This window comes from Geospiza fortis, unplaced genomic scaffold (genome assembly GCF_000277835.1).
Source record: "Geospiza fortis unplaced genomic scaffold, GeoFor_1.0 scaffold614, whole genome shotgun sequence".
Lineage (NCBI taxonomy): Eukaryota > Metazoa > Chordata > Aves > Passeriformes > Thraupidae > Geospiza > Geospiza fortis.
The window spans coordinates 854,575-870,312 of record NW_005054488.1 but is presented as its reverse complement, the minus strand read 5'-3'; the positions used below and the strand labels follow the sequence as shown (position 1 = coordinate 870,312).

The following is a 15,738-nucleotide window of genomic DNA, read 5'->3' as shown; positions in this document are numbered from 1 at the left end:
GAAAGAGTGGGCCAGGGGGACTTTGTGACCATGTGGGGTAGCATGTACGAAGTAGCAGAATAGAGAAGCAGAATTAAAGCCTAACAAGGATTAAAAGAGAGCTCTGAACATTCTCTACTAAAGCATCTTGTGCAGAGCAGGGCAAACTTCCAATTTCCTGCAGAAATTCAGTTTGAGACTTATTCAGTTATATGTGGTCCATATCTTGGTTTTAATTTGGTCTTAGCTATTATTGTACAACACATCTTAAGCAATGCAACACAACTAGTATTAATCTACTGCAATAAAATGTAAAAAATGTCTGCTTGACAAATCCCTTCTCCTGCTTGCATCACTGAGAGAAGAATGACGTTCATCTGAATCACACCAATTAAGAGTAGATTCATAAGTGTATTTCCATAAGATTTTTTTTTTTGGAGGATGGAGAATGGCGACTAGAGAAGGAAGCACTGATGCAGTGCTTCATTATTTCTGTGTAGTGCTAAACCAGTTGAGCACTTTTTGAAAAGACCCTCTTGGTTTGTTTGCACTAATTCTTGGCTGGATTGCACAGAAGTCAGTCTCTGTTCAGTAATGTTCTTCTCCAGCCTGTTCCAGGCTTTAAGGGCTACTTTTGGTTTTTGTTGCATTCTTTGGAAGAGCTACATGAGATGGACTTTTGTGTCTCAGCTGTGTTCCTGTGTGTATTGTTGGTGTTCTTTGTAGGCTTTATGTTAATGTCTGTTTGTGATTGATGGCATAAAGCACTGAGTGGAGCTCGTGCAGTTCTTCACTCGTGTTCTCCTGGGCTCGGGTACCACTGATTGCACTGAGCACTTGTCAGTCTTACCACACTTTATCCTTAAGAGACCTTAAATTAGACAGTTGCGGGCTTTTCATATCATTGTCTCTGCATTGCTATCAAGCCAGTGTTTGTCAGGAATCATAACTTTTTAAAGTAGTTGTTAAATAGGTGATTTATTTTTTTTTACCAAGTCTGATGAGCATTTCTTGCTCCATCTCCAGCTGAATACATTTCCTAAGCTTAGGCTCCCTTGTTTTTCTTTGGTACTCAGTGGACAGAGAAGCTCATTTTGGGAGTGTGACTGCTCGTTCTGGATGATGCAGTCATTCTCTCATAAATACAGAAAACACTTGCTGAGATTAGACTGATAGAAAATGTTATTAATTCTTCCCTTGGTCTTCCTGTCTGATGTATTTCCTGTTGGTAGGTAGGTTCTGTCAAATATGTAGCAGATCTGTAGCATTATCCAATTTTGTGCAATAGAGGCAGACCTTTCCTCTATTTCTTCGAAATTACTTTGCATCAGTCATTTAAAAAAAAGCTCCTCATGTCTGTTTAGTTCCTCTGCCTTTTCACATCCCTAAATGCAATTACATGGAAGTATTCTTCCAGGTTTTATAATGTTCTCTGAATATCACACAGCCTTCCTTATCTCTGCCCTCTGGTAGTTACTCTGCTGTTGAGCTGTTCTTCATTATTCAGTGTCACATTCTGTATAAAGATATTCTTTAGAAATAACTTTCTTGATGCTGCCTGTCCTGTTAATGGCATCATACTCATTTATCCATGATTCTGTCATAGTCTACCCAGTGCTGGGTTTTTTTTCCCCCAGAACCTCTGGTAATCTGAAAGAATAATTTATAGTTGCCATAGGAGGCAGGCAGGCAGGATGGAAACAGGCCAAGATATGAAGGGGGTGTTAATATCTTTTTGTTCCAGTTGAAGGGAGGAAAAAGCTCTGGGGTTTTAGTATAAAACCCCCCTTTTTCTTGTTAGCAACAAAACCAGCAAACTTCAAGCTAAAAATAGCTTAATTTTACTTAGTTTCTGACAGTTTGAGAGAGGAGGGTGCAGAGCTGCAGAGGTGGTTAACATATTCTCCTCTGTTCATTGTGTCTGCTGACCAGTGGTTCTGCTTCTTTTAGGATCTGTGATGACTCCCCTGATGGTCACACATCAGCAAACTGTGTCCCAACTAAAGTGGTAGTTACTCTGGAAAAGCCTGTCCATCCCTACTGATTCTTCTCGTATTCCATTGGAAGTTTAAGATATGCTTAGAAATTTGTTTAAAGCCAACTGCTGAAGTTCAGGTTCAAAGTTCTGAAAGGTTGTATCCAGTGTTGAAGCATTTGGAAGTTTAGAAACCATTTTACAAGTAATTTCTCCTCGTTTTATTCCTAAATTTGCTCGGTTCTTTAGTAGTGTCCATTTCCATTGAAAATGTCTCATTTCCTTCCTCTCCCACCCCAAAATCTTGTCATTTCTTTCCTTTGAAGTTTATGTTCTAAAACTTCTAGTGTCCTTCCTTCCTCCTTTTCTCATTAAAGCCAGCTGAAAAAGCCTTCTGCAAGATGCCAGTACGTGTGGGTGAGACTGTAAAACTTTAATGCTTTGTCTGCTAATTTAGGGTAGCCACTTGCAAACAGTGTATGACATCTCTGCCTTTTTTTTTTCTTTTGATGCACTTTATTGTGTTGTGGTTTTATTCAGTGATTCAGGAATGCATGTTAGTGCTCATCATGCTGAACAGCTACACCAAGCCTGCATTATGGGAGGTGGTGGGCTGAGGTTACTGCAGTTTGCACTTCTGCAGGCACAGCTTTATGTGCTTTACTGGTCACTTGTTTTTTGTCAAAATACACAGTTCTGCTCAGGTCAGATACAAAGTGTTGGGTGTAATCAGGCCTAATCAGGTTAGATAATGTAATAATGCAGTAATTTTCATCTTTGTGGCTACTGAAATGCTTAGTCTGGACTCAGATTGAGACATCTAAGGGGCATCCTAGTAGGGCTTGTTTGTAGAGCCAAGATCACCCTTTTAACTTGTGACATTGCTGCACCTTTTGTTATGTTAGAAAACACCACTTGATGAGTAGCACTTCTGTGTATGGAAAGGCCAGGTCTCAGCATGGAGGTATTAATAGCATGAAGTTTTGGATTTTGACCAGGCTCTGTTTCACATCACTTGGGGCAGTTGTAGTCACTAAGATGGCAATCTGGACAGTTGAAGTCACTCAAACTGCAAAATGCACTGTAAATGCTTGGGCAAGGAGTAAGGGAATGATTCAGATTTCTGTCTTGCTTATCTCTCTTGATATAATTTGTTTTCCATCAATGGTTTAAAGTTCTGGTTCAGTTTATTACCACTTTTCCAGTCCATGTAGCATGTTTACAGATGAATTCATCACAAAAATTGCCAATTACAGATTTGCCCTTAGCATAGCTGTGGAGATCATGAGGAAAAAGCCCAAACCAGCAAGATGCTATTCAGAGACTTGAGATGAAATTCAGTGTTGTCATGCTGGCCTTCTGGTGCCTGCGCTAGCAAAATACCATGCTTTGCTTTTTGTAGGAGAATAAACATAAGAATCTCAGTAGAGATGTATGCACTTAATTACAGTTCCAATAGGAAGGTAAATGAAACTGTGGGTTTTAATAACTTCTATATCAGGTTTGTTCAGCCTGACTGTAATGTGCTTCAGGATAAATAGGAATTTGCTAAACTTGAAATGGTCAAGCTCACTCTTCACTGTTCTCACCTTGCTTGTAAGAAAATGGCCTTGGATTTTTCTCTTTTTTATCAATACTAAGAGCTGGATCTGTGTGTCACTGAGCATACAAAGTTTGTTTTTGCTGGTGCAGCTCTTAGCCCTTGATGACCCACCTGGAAATTCTGCCAAAGCCATCATAATGCTTTGCCTTTGCTGGGAATATCCTCTACTTTTCCCCTGCTCTTTCTTTTAAACTCCTTTTCTTCCATAACATTATAATAGCTGTCATTTCAACAATGTAGGGGTGTATCTTGTGGAGAAGTAGGAGGTTTAGTTGTGCTGCTTACTAAAATGGATATTTTTAAATGGAAGTAAGGACAAGAGCTATTTGCAGCATCTTAGATATATCTTTACTATCAGGTATTCTTTGGGAAATCACAGCATTATTTGCCTTTAATTACTGTTGAGCTAGCATGCTTCTAGAGTTTTCTTAATTACCTTCAGAAATTTCTGGGCTCAATTGTAGTAACACATTTATAGGTCAGTATTTTGTATAGGCATAGGGGTTTTTTTCACTACACATTTGAATTCATTGACATTGTACTGGTTTGCTTAATTCACTGATCACTTGGTGCTGTGATACCATCTTCAGTTCTTTGTTGTCAGCTTTGACTGCCTGGAATGAGAAAAGACAAGAAAAATTCCCTCCTTCATTACTTCAGTACTCTCCTTTTATATTGCTTTTGAAAGCACTGAATTACACTATTTCAGAGCCAATCCCTGTGGAAATGCTGGCTTACAGAGTTGGGAAGACTGTCTGCTTGTTTCTGCCCCTTCTTTTGTCTTTTGTAAGAAGTAGCACCAGTAAATCTGTCATTTATCCTGTGCCATCTCAGAGCTCTCTGGGAATAGCAGTTGAAAGCCTTTTAGAAATCCAGTGTACAGTTACCAGCTGCAGTGCTTATCTCACTCTGCACTGGTGCCTCCAGTTTGTGATGCACAGCTTCCTACTCTAGGGGGCTACTTGAACTCTTAATTATGCAGCATTCCTGTCTCTCTGTTCTCTTTTATACAGTGGTTAATACCAGTTTGCCAGCAGAAATACTACATACAGCTTTCTGATTGCCCTGATTCCTCCCAACCACCTCACAAGTTACCACCACAGTCATCCATTTTCCTTACTCTGTTATTAAGATAAATAGAACTTGAAATGCTCCATGTCACAATGGATAGTTGGAGTCATTTTCAGTTTTTTTTTTTCCAGAGGAATGTCTTCTTCTTGGAGATTTGTTGATCTAATGGTTACCATTTTGTTTTAATTGAAAATCTTGCATTATCTGCAGCCTCCCTTCAATATCCATATTCCATATCCTTGCCTCAGAAGTAGCTTACAGTCCTGATACACTGATTTAAATGCAGATTGCTCTTGCAGCACTCCTGGCCTAGGCTCAAGGGCAAACATGACAGTGTGTTACACTTGTTTGGCAGTGGGTGTGTTCTTAGGGACTGCTTGGTCAGGTATGTGATGTCCTGCCACTGGATCTGACCATGTGTCACAGGCTCATTTTGGGAACCATTCTGGCAAGCCTTGTCCCATGAAAACCTGCAATTTGAATTTAGTATTTACTAAATCAAGATTTTCTGCACTTGTTAGTGAGGTTATGGGAACATTTTAGTGGTGAACTTTTGGAGAGCTGTAGAGAGGTAAGAGTGAATGGGATGCATGAAGTCACTGAGCAAGTGGGCAGGACTAAGGAGCTGGGTCATGCAGTTCAACACTGGACTTGGAATTTTGATGACTTGAGGTTTTCATTCAGAAGCTGAAATTTCATATTGAATTCCTGTTCTTATTGAATTTCAGTAAATTGTAGCTGAGACTTTGTTAGCTGCAAGATTCATTTCTCATCATGAGCTTTGCAAACTACTGATATCTTCCTCAAAAGTTTTGAAGGCTGATGCATTTGGAATTCACTTTGTATGGGATTTGGATGAGTTGGGCTTTGGCAGCCTTTGAAGCATGATCTAAGATGCATGGGTTTGATGCAGATTTGGATTAATTTTTGTGTGTTTATTTCCCAGCAGGCTGCTTGCCAATGGCTTTCCAGCTGCAGCTGTGGCAGTAGCTTTTAATGGTTTTGTGCAGCTTTGCAGGAATTGATTTGCTTGCTTTTTGTAGTGAGGCCTACTGGAAACATACACAAGTGTTCCCAAGAACTGGTATGAAAAAAAGCACAACCAAATGGTAAGGGAAGATTTTGGTCAATGGTGTTAAGAGTTCAAGGTGACAGTGCTGCTGTGGTGCACAATGTGGGACTCTGTTTCAAGAGTAAGACACAAGATCCTTATCTGGGAGAGCAGGTTCCAGTTGTGTTGTAGTTCTGAAACTGGAGTGTGCTTTATTACTGGAAGCAGCGTGTCCAATCTGTCTGTTCTTTCAAAATGAAACATGAGAAAACAGATTTGCTTATGTGCACAAGATGAGCAAAAGCTAAGTGTCCTCTTGTGAACCTGTTATCAAGCAGTAGTATACAAATGAGGTTTTCTTCATAACCCAAAGGCAGCCTACCTTTGGAGCCTTCAGCAGCTGGATAGGACATGTGCTTGTTTGCTGCAAAGCTGGGACCTGGGGGAGAAAAAAACAAGTGTGAAATCAAAGAGAGTGCTCATTGAGCGTGTGGGGTGCACCAAGCGTGACTTATGCCCTGACTTCTGTTGCCTGTAAGTTAGATAGCCCAGGTTTGGTCCCAGAAATTTGGCGGATGGCTGTGTAATAAAACTTCAAACACACCTCCCAGACTTAGGTCCTCTGAAACCCAAACAAGCTGGAAACAAACCAGCAGCACCTGTCCTCCACCAAGAGCAAAAATGGTACCAGCTTAGACTTAGACTTAGTGGGAAAATGGATCTAATGAAGAAGAGCAAAAATGGTACCAGCTTAGACTTCAGTGGGAAAATGGATCTAATGAAGGGGCAGCTTTTCTCTGCAAGTGAGAGGTAACTCTTCAACAGCAAACAACAAAATGTGCAGAGGAGTATCCACCAGGAAAACAGACAAGTTTGTTACAGCTTAGAAGTTACCATTTTTGTAAGGGAGACTTGGGAGTTTCCAATTGTCTCTTGTCAGTGAAATGTTTTCTCTCTGTTACCACTTGTTCCTCTGTGTCCTGGTTGTACCAAAAATATTTATAGGTGTTGATCACCTGCTTACTATAGCAGGTACAAAGCTGTAACAAGAGAATATTATCATAAAGTCAGAATTTTCACCTGAGCAATTATCTAAGAGTGGCAGATGGCTGGTATCTTTTAACAATATTTTACAGACCAATGAAATAGCCACCATTTAACAGAATAGTCTGCTTTGTTGCACATGCTGTGAAACAGGTAACACAAAGCTCTCCAGTTTTACACCCCTGATCTTGCAGAAGGAAATAGATGATACATTATCAAGTCTGTTAATTCTCTCCTCTCCCCACCCGAGGAAATGAAATCTTTTGAAGGTAACAAATTGTCCAAACCTTCCAGCTGATGCAAAGACAGAAATTGAATATTCTCTAGTAATTGCAAATTTCTTCTTAGGCTGTTTGGTCCAAACTGGGAAGATTGCCAGCTCTTCATTCTGTAGCATGTGCTGTGAAATGATGAACTAGGTTATCAGCTATGCATTGATTTGTAAAATAGGTGCTATGAACTATTTCCCTGTAATCTGGCTAGTTATTTCCCTGCTCCAAAGACGACTTCTTTCCAATGAGGTAAGTCTCAGTGTAATTCCTTTACTCAGAGATCATTGCTTTTGCCATTTTAGAGCTAAAGATTTTTGATTTATCAAGGCCTTTCTGAGTTTTTAAGAGATATTTTCATGAAGTTAGGCAATATTTTAGCTAGATTTGGATTCTGAATGCAGAATTTAGAAAGCAAAATAAATTTTCCATTTTCCAGTCACAGAAGGGCAGAAGACAAATTTATTTATGCCCTGTTTAGGACCAGCTCATATTTCACCTAGGGCAATAAAAGTGCAGATTTCTGTTCTCCTCTTTTGGCAGAGCAAATGATATGGAAAATTGAATCTCAACTTTCATAGCACTGAGAATACAACTTTTCTTTTTTTTTTTTTCTTTTTTTTGGTAGTTTCTATCTGCTTTAGTTAATTGGGTTTTTAAGTAACTCTGCATTGAAACTGGGCAGGCAGGTGAGACACAAAAGACCAAGCCAGGGCTTGTGGAGCATTTTTGTGGGACACAGTCCTCTGCCTATATGCTGAAGGAGAATGCTCTCCTGTAGTTCAGAATTCTCCTGTGGACAGTTCCAGCAGGCTGCTGCAAAACTAACGGCAACGAAGAAACAAAGGATCAAATTGCCAGGAAAAGTCTCTCCCATTCTCTAGTTCATCTCCTGCAAAAAGAAGCCTCCCAGAATTTTTACCTGAGGTTTATAAAAGTGACTGAAAGGGAAACTGTCTCCTGTATTTTTGAGAGGGAATGTTCTAAGGAGGATAATGAATGCTTTGGCTGTGCTGCGTGGTGGAAATGAAGGGAACAGGCCCAGACTGAGTATAAAGAAAATGGTTATCCTGTGCATTTTTTGAGCTGGCTGGCACATACTAACGGAAAATGTGACAGAATTTTGTAAGGCAAATAATTCTCCATTATCCAGTAGCTAAAATGAAGAGTGAAAAGTAATTATTACGTCTAAGATAACAAGCTCAAAAGCAAAGTCTGAGTAAAGGCTGCCAGTCAGTGGTGAATGTTCTGAACAATTGTATGTCAGTCTGTAAAAGGCCTTGCTGATGTGGAAGAGGCGTGTTCCAGTCGTTTGGGGAGTCTGGTGTGCCCCTGCTCTCTTTGGCTGGCAGTTCTTACTGTTCTTCCCTCTCTATCACAGAATCCTAAAACCATTGTTGGAAGGGATATGCAGGTCTAGCCCTTCCTGCTGCTCACAGCTGGGTCTGGATTGTATTCAGACCAAGAACAACCTCTCTGAGTTCTTTATTCTGGTGAATCCCATTATCCTTGCAGTGATTCCTCATCTCTCCCACCCCACTCCTCAGCAGCTTCATTTTCACTGTTACTGCTCACTCACCAGCCTCCCACTGAAAAGTGAAAACCCAGAGACAATTAACCTGTTAGTGCAGAATTAAGGTTATGTGGCAATGTTTTTCTAGTATTCTGCATTCACTAAAATTTAAATACCTAAAAAGCATTGTCAGAGGAGAAGGATGTGTGCTGATTACTTCAGAGCTTCTTGAATCTGTCTGGAAGCACTTTAAATAAAATATTTACTCCTAAATACAGTATTAGCTACTTTTTGGAGCAATTTAGCAAAGCTGGATGTATAAAGCAGGTTAGTTGAAGTAGGCCTTGCTATGGAAGAGGAAATGGGGACTGCTTGTCAGTCCCCACATTTGTGAGCAGATTTAGGAGATTGTAGAATTGTTGAGTGGTCTGGGCTGGAAGGGACCTTGAAACCCATCTATTACAGACCCCTGCCTTGGGCAGGGGAAGCATCAGCTAGACCAGGTGGCACAAGTAGCATGAGAATTCCAATGTAAATACCTGCACGTTGGAGTGTCAGTCTCTGTGCTGTAGTTGAGACAGAACAAGGTTTCCTAGTCTAGTTTTCCTAGAAGAAGGTTTGCTGCCTCATGTTGGCCCAGTGGCTTTTTGCTCATTATTATCAGGGCTTAATGTGGTCAAATTAAGGTTGAAAGGGTTTATTCATTGTACTTCAAGAAGTTAAAGTGGATGCATTTGTTAAGAAGGTAAATTACTCTCTTGGAAGAAATTCACTGGTTTTGGTTATAGCTACTTTGGTGAAGAGAATGCTCTTCTAGGAGAGAGTAGTTACTAAGGTCATGATTATCTGGGTTATCAACATTACAATTGCCTAGGTTCATAGCTGAGACATGGCTAGTCTGAGTAAAACTTGCTATGTTCATTCTGGAATTTAGTAGCAGTTGAAAAGGAGCAGGAGGGCATATTGCAAACGCAGTTTGTGGTTAGAATGATTTCTAAGGATTAAACAAGAATGCTCTATTTTATTTACTCTCCATTGTCTCCTCTTTTCCTGTCCACTTCCAATTCCTTGTTTTTCCCTTCTGGTCCTACAGAGCCAGCAGCATGTTACAGAGTATTAATACATTAAAAATTCTGTGTTGCCTGTGTACATTGTTGAGGAGAAGTGTGAACCATCTCCTGTAAGTTTAGAATAAAAACTGAGCTAAGATTCTTAGGTGATTGTAGCCAGAGAAGAGAAATGGACACCTCTGAGGCCCAGGTCCTTGCAGACCTTTACATGTGTATGTGGAGGATGAGGTGGGTTGTCCTGAAATCAGTAATTTCTTCAGCTGACACAAGGAGGGTGTGTTTGAGAGGACTGGGCCAAGTGAAGGGGCTGGGGCCAAGCTCCATGAGCTCATGTCAGCCCTGCAAATCTCTGGGGGGAAGTGCCCAGGGGACAGCTGATGTCAGGACATGGAGAAGTGACCCCTGCCCAGTTGGATATGTTGGCATTTTCACTTTTTCTGGCTTCCCTTTATCTGTGTCCTATCCCAGTGCTTCTGGTCTGCTTCTTGTCTGCCTGTGCTCTGTCCAGATCCTTACCTGGATCCAGGTTGGCCTGCGTGCTTCTGCAGGGAACTTCCCTGTTTGCAGAGCTCTCTGAGCTTGCCTTGTGTAAAGCTTTAGGAGAGGAGAGGCACTGAAACATGCTGAGAGTCTAAGCTGCTGCTTCCTTCATTTCCCCAGGGTCCTGGATGCTGAATGGGGAAGCTGACAATCCAGAAACCTGTCTGGAGGCTGAATTTTGTGCCCATGAAATGGAGGGCAAGGAATGAAGCAGAAGCAGTTAGCATCTCAAGTGAAATCTTATTGTAGTCATGTTAAAAGAAACGAGAGAAAGACATCAAATCTGGAAAGGATTAATATTACTGTAAGATTCTCACTCATGCAGAGAGAGAAATTTTCTGTAATTTGAAACCTTTATCAGCTAGTTAAACTGATAATTTTGGCTGCCAACTCTGTAATTAGTAGATACTTATTTGAGACATTTTTGTACTTCTGTTTTGGTGGTGATGTGGCACAGAATTTTGGGTGGGTTTGGTTTTACTGTGTAGGTTGGGTTGTTTTGTTGATGGGGTTTTTCTGTGAGTTTTTTTGTACTCTTTTTTTTAGCATTCATGAGATTAGACACTGACATTTTAGAGTCATTCATGCATATGTGAATGAAAATGAACCTTACGGAGAAGCCGCCAACTCAGTCAATGCTTTGTTCGCCCTAAGGTAAAATTTGGAAGAAATACACACTTTAGTTAGTATTTTCTGGGAACAGAAGTGAAGCCAGTGTTTCAGACTGCAGGTTGAAGTTTCTAACAACATCAAGTATTGTGTCTCTTTTCCTTGAAAAATAATCTGGAGGGACTTACACAGATAATGATAGATCCTGAAGAACATTGCCTAGGGGCTACCTTTATGCTATTCCCTCTTTTCTCTCCTCAGTCATCTTCCATCCTTTTTCTTCTGCTGTCTTCTGGCTTTGGGCTTGCAGCCTCCAGCTCACTGTTAGAGACAGACACCATATTTCTGTCTTATGTCCCATGGTGTACTGGATACTCTAAGATTTTACCTTTTTTCCAAGTTAGCCTACTGTTTCCTGGAGCACTCTGGCCAATTCTGTAGACATATTCCTTCAGGAAAATCTGTCCCATTAACATGAGGCATGCATGTTAACTCAGGAGCCTTCTCATGTGTGTGCTTGATCTTGGCATGACAGTTCCCCTTGCAGAGGGAGGTTATGGTTAAATAGTGCTGGAAAAGTCTGCCACAAAGGGAATAATAAATTCATTTTCTCTAGCACCTACAAACAACAGCATTTGTGCCCACTTGTCTGCATCAGTTGCTTTCTGGTCTTCACAGGTGATTTGTTCAAATGTTTCCCCATGCTCATAATGGACAAACTATTCTTTTCCCTTATATCAAGTCCCAAGTTTCCTTTGCTTTGCCTGTTGGTGCATCTGTCCAGCTTGTCAGGGTGGGTCTGGGTGTCAGTCTGTCCTGCTCTGGGGAATGAGCCAGCCGTGCTGCCCGGTCCCTGTCACCTCCAGAGCTGCTCAGGGTGTGCTCTGTGTCTGGCCTGAAATGCTCCCACCTCCTCATGCCCCTTCCTGAGGAGCAGCTGTCCAGCTTTGTCCTGCTCCTCAGGGAGCTGCAGGGCTGTTCACTGCCAGCTACTGCCACCCTCATTTCCCTGGGGGGAGGCTGGGGACACTGCACAAGTGTCCTTCAAGTCAGGGATAACCAGAGCGCTGCCCCAGCCAGAGCCAGTCCTTCATCACTGGAAGCAGTCATGCTCGATTGGCCCCAGTAGCAGATCAGTACTGTTTGTCCCTAATAATCTTCTTGTCCTTCTGGTGCCTGGAAATGTTTTCCTTGAGGTCTTGTGCCATAATTTTTACAGGCACTGAGGTGAAGCTTTAGCCCGTAGCTTTCTGGATGCTCTTGTCTTTTAAGCCAGAGAAAAGACACTTCAACCCTTCTTGTGGTAGGTCTCTGTGTGTCTAAAACAGGAGCATTTTGGAAGTGTGAATACAGTTGGCTAAATCCCAGATAATTGGGAGCCCTGCCTGTCAGTACCACCCTTGGTCTGAGACAGAATGACAGAGTTGTCAGATGGAGTATCCACAAAAAATATTAGAAATTATCATCCAGTTTCTTAAATTTGGCAGATGAAGAATGTTTAGCTAATACAATTAGAGAAGAAAGGATATGTGTTTTCCTTGTTCTAAGTAATTATTTTTCTGTACTTTTCTCTTAATTTAAAAATTCTTCTCTTGAAATTGCCAGGAACTTTGGACATTAAGTGATTACCAGTGATTTTATTTCTGAGTAGTGACTAAGACAGTGTCTTGCTTGTAGAATATAGGTATTTTATTAAAAGAGCTGCAAGTGCCAAGAAAATCTATTTCATAAGATTGCTGATGGAAACTTAGCCTTGAGCATTGTCTGAACTTCAGTATGTAGCAAAAAGGTGGGAATTAGATTAACTTGGGCTTTTTGTTGTTGGTTTTTTGGTTTGGTTTTTTTTTTTTGGGTTTTTGGGTTTTTTTTCTGTCTGAATGCAAGAAAAGTGGTAACAGGGAGTTGTATGCTGGGACTTGGCAGTTTCCATGTAATGGCTTTAAGTTCTCTTAACTTTGGCACTAAAACTTGCTAAATCTAAGTATGGATGTTCTTACCATTTTTTTGATGTCAGATATCTTTCTGGAGTTCATCAAATCATTATGAGTCTGTGGGAGTGTGTATTTTATTGTACTGGATAGTGCCTTTATTGGAAAACTTGGAATCCTTTTCTGATGAGCACTCTAAGGTACCATGCCTGGGAAATACAAGTTTCTGAAAGGAAGCTGATTTTTTGTACAAAGTTTCTGTGCTTCCCATTTTATCATGCCAACAGATGGGAAAAGATAGAAATCATTTTTTGGCTAGACTATCTCTGCATAGATTTCTAATTTTATGGTTTAGGTCTTGCAGAAAAGGAATGTTGTATTTTCTGTCTTGTCTTCAGGAGACCAAATTGAGTTTTATGATTCTTCTTTACGTACTAAATTTTTAAAATTTCTAGTAATTATTTTTCTTTTCTTTTTTCATAATGTCTCCATTTAGTTAACAATTTAATTTTTCTTTTTAGCTGAGCAGAGAAACTTTAATTCAAATGCTTCAACTGAGGCCTTATCAGTGCCAAGTGGAGAGGAAGGGCATCACCTGTCTTTTTCTTGGACGACATGCAGAGGAAGAGCTATTGATTTTGTCCCAGAGACAACCTGAGTCATGGCTTTGTCAGACAGCTTTATTAGCCATTGGTTAGCTCAGCTGAGATATGATTTTTGGCCATTTTTGACTAACACCAAAATCCCAGCGGGAAATCAGAAGGTGCAGTGCGCTTGCTCATGATAATTGCTCTGGCAACCATGGCAATCTGACAATTTCCTTAAACATCTATCAATCCACTGTTACAATTAACTCTTCTGCTAGACATTGACTCATGACAAAGAGATGGTCCATCATCCTAATCTTCCTTTTCTGCTTTGGCTGAAAATCAAAAGTTGACCTAATGCATTTGTTATAGGAGGAGGAAGTAAGAAAGATAGAGGCTGAAACAGCCTTAGCTGGACTCTGATCAGTGGTGTTCTTTCTCTATTAGATCTCCTAAGGCAAATGTATCATCTTACTTGAGCCTTGGGAAAATGAAGTTAAGCAAAGTGTTATTGATTGTGAAGTAGCTCATCTGGAAGGAGCTTCAGAACACGGTGTGAGGCTGTGCTTATCCAGCACGTGCTGCTGGGCAGTGCCCGTGCTGGGGAGAGGCTCACTGTGCTTTCTGTGCGTGCAGTTGCCCACGGTGCTGGGCTGCCAAGGCCTTGGCAGGGGGTGACACACACATGGATGGCACTGGGCAGGCTCCCTGGCTCCCTGACGTGTGGCCGTGGATGGACGGAGCCAGAGAACCTTGCACTGCTTTTCTAGTATGAGGTGGATGGACATGACAAAATTAATAAAATCTGTATCCCTCTTTGTTGTCTTTAAACACAGTATCTGAGAGCATATATCACAGTCTAATTTATATTCAATTCTAACATGGCTTAAAAGGAGTCTTGCCATACATACAGGTCTAGTTCCATTTCTGTTGAGCATCCACTCTCAAGTTTGCTGTTTCATAAAAGTGTTCTTTGTGCCATCCCTTGGAAAGGTTGGGAAGCTGGGAACTTTGCACCATGTGTTCCATTCATACAATATGTCTGTAAGACCATGGGCAATTTTATTTTTTTAATGACCCTGAGATTCATGTAGTATTAAATACCGAGGTAAATGTGATCTTCCATTATGGAGGCTTTTCTTGGCAGGTCCTGGAAGAGCCCTGCCTTTGTATTTACACAGGATTAAGCCCTTTAATTGCTGTCTTTGCTGGACAGTAAAAAGCAGTGTATTCTTCACAGCAAGGCCCTTAAAGTGGTGGTTGTGCTATCCATTCTGTCCTTGTCTGTAATAACACATGGACAGTATTAAAACTAATACAAGGGGGCCCGTACTGCTTAATTTTGGATGTAACTGTGGCTTTTTGAGTCATTTCTCCTGCATTCTGTGTGTCAGACCTCTCTCTCCATCGTTGTGCACATAGACAGACTGGTTTGTTTGGAAGCCTCCCCCTGTGGAAGCACACAGGAAGAGATGCCTGGAAAAGGAAAGGTGAGATATAACCTGTAAAGTTGGAGCCTGGAACATCTCTGTGCACCTGCTCATTTGGCCCCTTGTTTGCAGCTGGACGTGTTGTGTTTGACACTGGAGGAGCTGAGGTAGCTGCCAGTGCTCCGCGTGCCCTCTTTGCATGGAGCTGTCAGTCTGTGGGTGCAGCTACCAAATCGGCACATGCTGAGCACACTGCTGACAAAGGCACCGTTGCTAAACTCCTCTTTTTCTGTGCTCTGTGGAGGTGGTGCCATGCATCTGAAAAGGATAAGGACATTCTGTGTTTGCAGAGACATTCTGTGATGCAGCCATTTCATAAACTGAACTGGAATGTATAAGTTTTTGCATAGGCAGAATCCCAAGGTAGTCATGCCAGACCCAGTTAGTAGTTTTGGATTACCTAATGGTGTGTTTTATCTGTCCAAGTTACTGTGATTGTCTAATTTATTGGATAACATAAAACATAATTTAATACTCATGTACAAAATGGTAGTCATGTGAATTGACAAGAAACCTGTAAGCTCTGAATTAATTCATGGCTTAGTGCAAGGGAAGTTTCACTGATGCTTCTGAAGACGGAGCAGAGCTATTGCCTTCACAAAATGCACTTCTGATGTTCTTGTCATACACTCTCTTGTGAGACAAAGCAGATTGCAGATCTGTGTAGGAAAGGAAATTCAAAACCAGCACGAATGGGGAAGTTTTTAGGAGGTATTTAAGCTTTAAAGCAGTAAATATATTATCATTTAAAGACATATTTTATGATACTACCTTTGTACCGTAAGTTCAATTTTATATTTGCATTACTTTGCTTGAAAAAAAAGAAGTATGTCCTTCAATATTGGTTGTATAAATGTAAATATTAATGTACCACATAACTGTTCTCTCTGCAGTTCTTGACATTATTGTCTTCTAGCTTGATTTGAATCCTTACTCATGCTTGTTACGCTCTGGATAAGGACCAGTGTGTAGTATCAATATTTTTTCCTTTGTCCTCCCTGCTGATATT

General features: G+C 40.9%; 1 protein-coding gene across 1 annotated transcript in view; it reads left to right on the top strand.

Moving 5' to 3' along the window:
* CTNNA3 (catenin alpha 3) overlaps positions 1–15,738 on the top strand; it is a 417,013-nt gene that overhangs the window by 298,365 nt on the left and 102,910 nt on the right. The window lies entirely within an intron of this gene.